Source organism: Panthera pardus, unplaced genomic scaffold (genome assembly GCF_024362965.1).
Source record: "Panthera pardus isolate Hobbes unplaced genomic scaffold, ASM2436296v1 HiC_scaffold_10, whole genome shotgun sequence".
Lineage (NCBI taxonomy): Eukaryota > Metazoa > Chordata > Mammalia > Carnivora > Felidae > Panthera > Panthera pardus.
The window spans coordinates 94017434-94027312 of NW_026526655.1; positions in this window are offsets into that span (position 1 = coordinate 94017434).

Here is a 9879-nt window from a genome sequence, read left to right on the forward strand (position 1 = left end):
CGCTACGGCGCGTTGACGGCGCCTACAAGAGGCATGACGGGAATTGTAGTCTTCGTAGGCTTGTTTTTCTTCATAATTGGAAAATGTAACGGTGGTTTCCGGGGCACGGCTAAAGGGGACAGCAGTGAGAGCCTTTTTCCAATCTGGGAAAGGGGAGGAGAAGAAGTGGTGCTCACTGTCGTGAAGATGCTAATCGCCACCTCATTGAGACCTTAAATATGGAGGAAGTCGTCCCCGCCCCGAGTGGAACCCTAATTGTGGACGGTGTAATTTTTATAATTAGTGGTCATTGTGTGCTACGGGAAGGTGTTTTTCTGTATGGACCTACGTGGACTTTGTAGGGATTTACAGCAAGGCTTTGACTTCTGCTGAACTTATCAGCCCAACCCTGAAGAGACAGGGTAAAAACCCCAACGGCCATACAGCCGTTGTACCTGAGGGGAGGTGCTGGTAGAATGCAGGCGTCCAGCAATTTCTTAGTCGTTGGCCAGAGAGCGTTCCAAAACCTCAGAACACTGGCTATGCTATTGCCACAGCTGCTTTCTAAAGTAACTTAAAAGCACAGAATATATGATTCATTTTCCAGCTACTTTCCATGGTAATACAAAAGAGGATAGATAATGCTTTTGTTTACAATTTTATGTGAGAATGTTCTATAATCAAGATATGGCGTCTTGTGGTTGTTTGCCATTAAAATGAAAACTGATCCAGAGCACCTGCCTGGCTCAGTCCGTGGAGCATGTGATTCTTGATGTTGGGGTGGTGAGCTTGAGCCCCACCTTGTGTGTAGAGATTACTTAAAAATGAAATCTTTTTTAAAAAAAAATAAAGAAAAACGATCCATATTTAATACTTTCTGGAGTTGCACAGTCTCTGATAACTGTTAGCTAAAGGCTTATACTTTTTTTTTTAAGTTGCATATGTTCTTATAGTACACATTCTACATCGATAGAGTTTCCCCACTCAGCAACTGACAGTCTTTGCAGGATTAAGGTGGTACATCTGAAAATACCTCTTTCCTATAAATATTTTATCTGAAAATAGTTAACATTGAACTCCAATTTGTATTTACTTTTTTCCAATCAGGCCTCTCATATAGTGTTATAATAAACTGAAACATAATGCTGATTACAGACCATTGCTGCTTATATAGGACACCATTTCTCAAGAAGAATTAGAGTTGATCTTCAACATCAACTTTAAGTGGGTTTCTTAAAATTCAATCAACCTAGGGGTGCCTGGGTGGCTCAATCAGTTGAACGGCCAACTTCGGCTTGGGTCATGATCTCACAGTTTGTGGGTTCAAGCCCTGCATCGGGCTCACTGCTGTCTGAGGAGCCCACTTCGAATCCTCTGTTCCCCTCTCTCTCTACCCTTTCCCCACGTGTGCATGTGCACATGTTCTCTCTCTCTCTAAAATAAATACATTTTAAAAATTCAGTCAATGTAAATTATTTCAGTAGAGTGATGTCTTTATTTCTAAAATTAGGATTAAACAATGTGAGAATGATTCATAGCCTTTATCAAATGTTTATTGCTCATCTACTATGAGCTAGGCATACATACCTGGCATTGATACAGTGAGGCAATGAGACAAGAACCCTGCCTTTGTGACTACACAATCTAAAGAGGAAGGCAGACACTGAACAAGTGATTGTAAGTAAGGATGAATGTCACAAAAGGGGAAATTCTAAGTGCTTCAGAAGTGTGTGATGACGTGGCCAAACGTGGATAGTGGGATTAAGAAAAGCCCTTTCTGAGGAAATAACATGTCAGAAAATATCTAACCAGGTGAAGGAGACGACTAATCAAGATAGAGGAAACATCAGTGTTAATGCTCTGAAGTAAAGGAGAACAGTACACTTGAAGTGAAATGTCCAGTGTGGCTAGAACATAGAACGGGAACTATGGTGCAGATAAGGCTGGACAGATATGTAGAATTAGATCATGCAAGGCTATGGAAATCACATTAAAGATGGCAGACATTTTCTAAAAATTGTAGAAAACCATTGAATTTTAAACAAGGAGTTAAGACTTGTTACATATAATACTTGCATTTAAAAAATTTTTTAATGTTTATTTTTGAGAGACAGAGCATGGATGGGGGAGGGGCAGAGACAGAGGAAGACACAGAATATGAAGCAGGCTCCAGACTCTGAGATTTCAGCACAGAGCCCGATGTGGGGCTCGAACCCACCAACTGTGAGATCATGACCTTAAATGAAGTTGGGTGCTTAACTGACTGAGCCACCCAGGCACCCCAAGACTTGTATTTAAATTTTTATTTTATTTTATTTTATTTTATTTGTTTATTTTGCTGCTTGGACACTCTTGAGTCTGAAATTTTTTTTTTTTTTTTAATTTTAGAATGCAAAGAGGGGCAGAGGGGGAGAGAGAAAGAATCTTAAGCAAGCTCCACACTCAGCATGGAGCCCAACTTGGGAGTTTGGGACCTGGGATCCTGACCTGAGCAGAAGTCAAGAGTGGGGCGCTCAATCACCTGAGCCACCCAGGCACTCCGAAATTTATGTTTTTAACATGCAGCTATGCTGCAATTTACATGGACTGGATTGGAAGTGTGATGGGTGAATGTGAAGAGACTGGTCAAGAGGCTACTGTCCATACATAAGGGAGATGGAGACATGGATATTTTTGATATTTTGGAAGTAGACCCAGCAGGTTTTTTTGATTAATTAGACATGGAATTTGAGGAAGCAGGAGTCAAGAAGAGATCTTGGGTTTCTGTCTTGAGGAATTGTATAGAAAGTGGTAATGAAATAGGGAACATTGAAGGAAGGGCAGGTTGGTGGGAGGAGTGCATGAAGATGTGAGTTCAGAATTAGAATGTTTTTGGGGTGCAGGAGACACAAGTGGAGATATTAAGTAAGCAGATAGGCATTAGGTTTGGAGCTCAGAAAACAGTTCTTAAACCTAGAGGTAGGAATTCTCTATACACGGGATAATTGAGGCTCTGGAGGATGCTAATGCTTATGGAGTATGCAAAGTGAGATGAGAGAAGAGAATATGACTCAAGTCTCAACCTGCACCACCTACAGCGTTGTATAGAAAAGTATAAACCAGTAAAGGAAGCTCAGGAAAAATGGGGGTGAAGGGAGACTGTGTGGAGAAAAATGGGAGAATATGATACCAAAGAAACCAAGCATAGAGTTTTAAGAAGGGAGTGAGAAGCAGCTATGTTGAATCCTGTTGTTGGGTCAATTTATATAAGATTAAAAATTTTTTAACGTTTAGTTTTGAGAGAGAGAGAAAGAGAGAGCGAGCCAGCGTAAGTGGGGTGAAGGGAAAAGAGAAATGGAAACACACAGTCTGAAGCAGGCTCCAGGCTCTGCCAAGCTGTCACCACAGAGCTGGATATGGGGCTCGAACTCACTAACTGAGATCATGACCTGAGCCGAAGTCAAATGCTTAACCGACTGAGCCACCCAGGTGCCCAGGACTTTAAAATATCTATTGTTTTTAGCAATGTAGAGGTGATTATCAGCTTAGCAAGAGGGGCTTTGGTTGGGTTCTGTGTGGAAGTCAGATAGCAATGGGTTAAAGAGTAAATGGGAGATAAAGTGTGTGTGTAAGTGTGAAGGGAAGAAATAAAGAGATACAGGGATAGGGAATGGGGATTGGAGAAACTTGTACACAATTCAAAACTAATGGAAAAGAGCTATGGATACACAGGAAAAGAGGGAGGCCCCTTTGAAGATGGGAGGGTATATGGCAAATACTGCTAGTAATCCACCTGACAATCATTCTACCACGACCCCCATTATTCCTTGCTGGGAAGCTACGAGCTACTTGTTTTTTCAACCTCCCCATCCTTGCAGCCAGCAGGACCTCATGGGAAGGGAGAGGGGTGCTTCTAGGAGGTGTTCTAATAAAAAGATACACATGGAAGAAAGCACAACCCTACTTAGCTATATGTGGTTGTGTGCATATGATGCCTGGTACTGCTGCAGCTGTCTTGTGGCCTTGAGGGATAACATTTCCCAATGACACTGACAAAATGGAATATGGAAAGCACTCATGTCTATGATGACATAAGTCTTGTGAGATGACTGTCTTCATTGGTGAGGCTACTGTAAGTCAAATGTGCTTATTGTAATCACCACCATTCTAAACAAACTGGAATGAGATCCAGAGCACAGGCAGAGAAAAGAGACACCCTTTCCATTTTAACAGGAAGAAGAGAAGAAAAATAACTTTAGACATAAATCCATTTGTATATTTCAGGACAGTAAGTTTGAGGAAGTTTTCATCTAAAGGCTGAACTTCTCCCTCTGAAGGAGAGGCCATTGGCTGAGAGTGATGGAGGAAGTAAAGAAATTGGCACCTTGAGGCCGGGGGGCAAGATTTGAAATAATAGTGATGAGTGTTGGAGGGCAAGGAGTGGGGAAACATAATAGTATGCCAGGCAGTGCTAAGGATCAGGTGAAAGTGATGAACCTAAATTTGTCCAGTTGTGTGATTTTCTCCAGTGGTCACTTGATCCCTGGGGTACAGGCACTGAGAAAGTGGAGATGTGGATTTATCCAGGGCTCTGGACACTAGAAAGTACAAGAAAGAACAGGGGAACAAGGGAATTTAGGAGGTTATCAAGAATAAGCCATGCGAATGGAACATGGAATTTAAGAGAAGTGAATGCAGAAAGGAGACATGGATACAAAACAAAACAAAACAAAACAAAAAAAGTGGAGGGGAGCCTGGAGGGTGAGGACAGACAAGACATTGGTCAATAATGAGGGCTTTTAAAATGTTAAATTTTCTAGGGGAAAAAAAGCAGTCAGGAATTATGGAAATTTCCTGATTTCTCAGAGATTTTTGAGTTTTGGAGTCCAATATTAATCAACTCAGTCAGAACATACCTCTTCCTGAATCGACACACCCTTCTTTTTCTGCTACGTGGGGTGAAATCCAGTCTCCCCCACTTCACTCTGTATGCAACAAGCTACAGCGATCTTTCAATTCTTCTGTGTTATCTTAAGTCTTTTTAATTCCAATCTGTGGATACTATGGTGCTCACCTACAGCCTTGCTTCGAAACCAGGGCACTCACTTCCTCAGCTGCAGGAGTGTGGAAGGCTGTGCCCTCCTCTGAGAGTTGCACTCAGCTGAAGAGACAAAGGCCTAGGTCCCTTGCCTCATTTTGGCCTCTGAGGGGCCTCCCATCTCTAGCATTCCCACTAGGATCACCCTAGGCTTTTGTTACAACTGCATTTTACCAATGTTATTACCAATGTAGTTCATTCCCTAATAAACTTATTGCAAACAGATCTTCTTTCAGTCTGTTTCTGTGAACCCAAGTGAGACAGAATCCTAATTACCTGAAAGATTCACACAACTTTCCTAACTACTCATTCTGCCTTCTCTCTGGTCCATCCCATACAATGATATCATATCCATCTTTCTCCAAGATTATTCTTATTTTTGTAATGTTTTATTTATTTTCAAGAGAGAGAGAGAGACAGAGTGTGAGCAGAGGAGCTACAGAGAGATAGGGAGACACAGAATCCATAGCCATTTCCAGGCTCTGAGCTGTCAGCACAGAGCCAGATGCGGGGCTCTAACCCATGAACCATGAGATCATGACCTAAGCCAAAGTCAGATGCCCAACCGACAGAGCCACCCAGGCACCCATTCTTATTTTTTTAAGTAAACTCTATCCCCAACGTGGGGCTTAAACTTATAACCTTACAAACTTACAATCAAGAGTCACATTCTCTACCGATTGAGCCAGCTAGGTGTCCCATCCCCCAAATTATTTTTAGCATGTTAGTTCCTGCTTAAAGATCTCTACTGGCCCAGTAGTGGCTCCAAAAATAAAGTACTAATTCTTTGTCCATCATTCAAAATCCTCCGCAATTCGGCTCCAACCTACTTTTCCTATATTTGTTTCTTCTACTTCCCCACCTGAATTCTCTTGGCCAACCAGATTGTATTCAACAATATTTGAGTGCCCATGATGAGACAGGCAGTAGGACTAGGTGCTGGGATAGAACTATTAGCTGATTGATCATAGATGCTATTTTTGTATCAAAAATCTTATTTTTGTCCTCAGAAAGCTTACACTCCAGTCAGTGGGAAAGACTAATATAAAAATGGGTGACCATAGGGGAGCCTTGGTGGCTCAGTTGGTTGAGCACCTGACTCTTGATTTCATCTCAGGTCATGATCCCGGGGCTGTGGGATCAAGCCCTGCATCTGGCTCTGCACTGAGTGTGGAGCCTGCTTGGGAGTCTCTCTCTCCCTCTGTCCCTCTCCCCTGCTTGCACACATGTGCTCTCACTCCCTCTCTCTCTCTCTCTCTCTCTCAAATAAAAATAAATAGATAGATAGATAAATAGATAGATGACCATAACATATTGGTGTGGGTAAAACCAAAGAGCCACGTATAGGGCGTGGCAGAGAGAAAGGGAAGGGCCCGATGGTCTCCTGGAATAAGTGGCATCAATCCTATTTTTCGCATGGACTTGAATCAATGATAAAAACTTAAGTTCCATTTTACACTCAGACCCTTAAAGAAAGGCTTGCTTATTGATGTGCAGCAGGAAAACTATGAAATAGATATAGTTATACAGTCTTAATAGTTATATCCTGTCATTTTCCTTCCCACTAACACCCTGGGTTTTAGACATAAAAGACTTCCTGTGAGCTAGGCTTCAAGGATTTATGGGCTTTTTTGATACAAAAAAAAAAAAAATGGCTTCATTGCAATGAGAGCTTCTTTGAGGGATCTTTGATATCAGGCTTGTTACCAGGTCTAGAGGCACTGGAGAGGAAAGTCAGGTTTTACTTGGTGTGTCTATGACTACTGGTAGAACCCCCACCATAACAGCTTGACCTATATGCTTGAGCCCACGGTGAATTCACAAGTTTGGCTTCTTGTCATAAAAAAAAAAAAAGAGAGAGAGGCCAAGATGGGGAACTATTTCATTTGGCTGACCAAATTCTCAGGCCTTCCAACTCTCGGAATCTCTGAGTTCTCCTCTGTGACCATCACTAGGGGGTGCTTCATATTTGTTCAACAGAGGTCCTGCAGATGTTTACCCAGGACAGGACCCCTAACCCTCTTTGAGTCTGGGCAGTGTGGGATCTTTGAACGTCTTGGTCCTGTACTTGAGCTGGAGCCCATGGGCTGCATCTGGTCTCCTGATGTTCTTATTGACACAAAGTTTTAGAAAATTCAGGTGTGTGCTAGTTTGCTACAGCCCCTCCTACTTATAACCTTTGCTTTTTTTATTTACTCTCTGGCAGTATCAAGTATTTGAGTTTGCCAACCCTGCTGTACATGCTCATTTGGCATCAGATAGGCAGTAAGTGTACAAACAACATTGGCTGGCGTTTCACTAACCTGCTCAGTACCAGCTTCCATTTAACAACCTGAAAGACAATGGGTCAGGTAAAGTGGCACATCTAAAGGAAGACTGCAGTTTCTCATGGTTATTTTCTCCTGTGAGTATTTTATGATATATAGTTATTGAAATGTCTCGGTTTATGTCTTCTTTCCTCCAGAAGATAAAAAGCAGCAACTCTATTTTTAAAAAAAAAAAATTTTTTTTTCAACGTTTTTTATTTATTTTTGGGACAGAGAGAGACAGAGCATGAACGGGGGAGGGGCAGAGAGAGAGGGAGACACAGAATCGGAAACAGGCTCCAGGCTCCAAGCCATCAGCCCAGAGCCTGACACGGGGCTCGAACTCACGGACCGCGAGATCGTGACCTGGCTGAAGTCGGACGCTTAACCGACTGCGCCACCCAGGCGCCCCTCTATTTAATCTTCTTTCTATCCCCCACAATACCTTATGACTTACATGGATCGAATGGGTTGTTGGTGTCGTGAAGCCAAAGGTTCCCCACCACAAAGGTTCTATTTCAATTTGCACAGGTAAAAATCCATCACAAACGGAATTCTTAACTGTGGTCGCTCAGATATATTCCAAAATTCATAAGAAGGTGAATGATCCAGTGCCCGCCCTTTACCATTGCTTGCGAAAGAAGCCAAAGTGCATTTCTTACTGCAGCTGGATTGGTAATATCACCTTGAAATATCACCTTAATACCTTTAAATCACCTTTAAAATCCCTGCTTAAAAAATTTCTTTTCTGGGGCACCTGGGTGGCTCTGTCGGTTAAGCGTCCGACTTCGACTCAGGTCATGATCTCATGGTTCGTGGGTTCAAGCCCCGCATTGGGCTCTGTGCTGACAGCTCAGAGCCTGGAGCCTGTTTCAGATTCTGTGTCTCCCTCTCTCTCTGCCCCTCCCCCACTCGTGCTCTGTCTCCCCCTGTCTCAAAAATAAATAAACATTATAAAAAATTTTTTTAAATAAAAAAATAAAAATAAAATTTTTTTCTTTTTTGTTCCATAGAAACTTGCACCTGTTTGCCACCAGAGGAGGCTGATTACTTATATATTGCAAAGCCATTTATATAAAAAAATATGTAAAGGGAAAATGATATTCTCTATTTTTGTTTTTTCTTGCATGAAAGAGGGAAAAGTGTAAAAAAAAAAGTAAAATGATTATACAAAGCATCATCACCTGCCTATACATAGACCAGTATGAGAATGGTTTAGTTATAATACAAGGCTCGTGGAGGCATATACATTTAAAAAAGAGAGAAGGAACATTTGAATATATTCCAACCTTTGCTCACAACAATCAAATTTTCATGAGTAAAGATGGGATGGTGGGGCACCTGGGTGGCTCAGTCGGTTAAGTGTCCAACTTCAGCTTAGGTCATGATCTCACGGTTTGTGAGTTCAAGCCCCATGTTGGGCTCTGTGCTGATGGCTCAGAGCCTGGAGCCTGCTTCGGATTGTGTCTCCTCCTCTCTCTGCCCCTCCCATGCTCATGCTCTGTCTCTCTGTGTCTCTCAATAATAAATAAACGTTAAAAAAATTAAAAAAAAAAAAAAAGATGGGATGGCATTCTTTTCTGGCTTCTCACAGAGATCCAGGTGAATAAGACAAATAAAAAATAGCAGTTACTCATCAGCAAGGCCTCAGATAGTAACTTAGGTAGTTAAGCTCATGAACTCTGGAGTCAGGCTTTCCTGGTTCATTTATGCAGCCAGTACTTACTGTGTCATCTTGGGCAAAGTTCTTCATGTCTCTCACACTTCAGTTGCCTCACTAATAAACTGGGATAAAAATAGAAACTCTCTTTTTGGGCTATTGTCATAAAATAGGGACTTTTATAAGTGCTGAGCAAGTGTTAGGCACGTAGTAATTAAATGCTTTACACATGTTAGCTATTACTTCTGACTGCCAAAACCGTGCTTAAGAAAAATAAATGTGTGCCTTTCAGGATTCAAAGCATTTGACTCAGCCAGATTATTTCTTCATTTAATTATTGGACAAATGTTTATTGAGAAAGGCCCTGGTAGGATCTGAGAATGTATTAGTAAACAAAAGCAGTAGTCATTTCTCCTGCTCTGAAAATTACATAGTAATGGATAGTAAAACATTAAGCAACTAATTGGCCAATTACTCATATAATTACCATTGTGATTAATGTTTCAAAGAGGAAGTACAGGATATTATTAGAGTTAATACTGTCAGAAATGACTTAGTCTGGAGGCCTGAAACTGGGAACTCTAGAGGAAGAGCAGACTACCTGAAGGAAGTGATATTTGAGGTAAGATCTGAAGTATGAGCACAAATTAACCAGAAGTTGGAGGTAAGGTGGCAAGAATCAGTGTTCCAGGAAAAGGGTAAGTAACATGTGGAAAAAATCCTCAAATCTCAGTGGCTTAACACAAGAAAGGCTTATTTCTCATTTACTTCATAGACTATGCCAGTCAGAGGTGTAATGGGGCGTTGGTGCATGGGGCTCTTCTCCATACAGTTGAGAACTCTTGAATCTTCCCAGC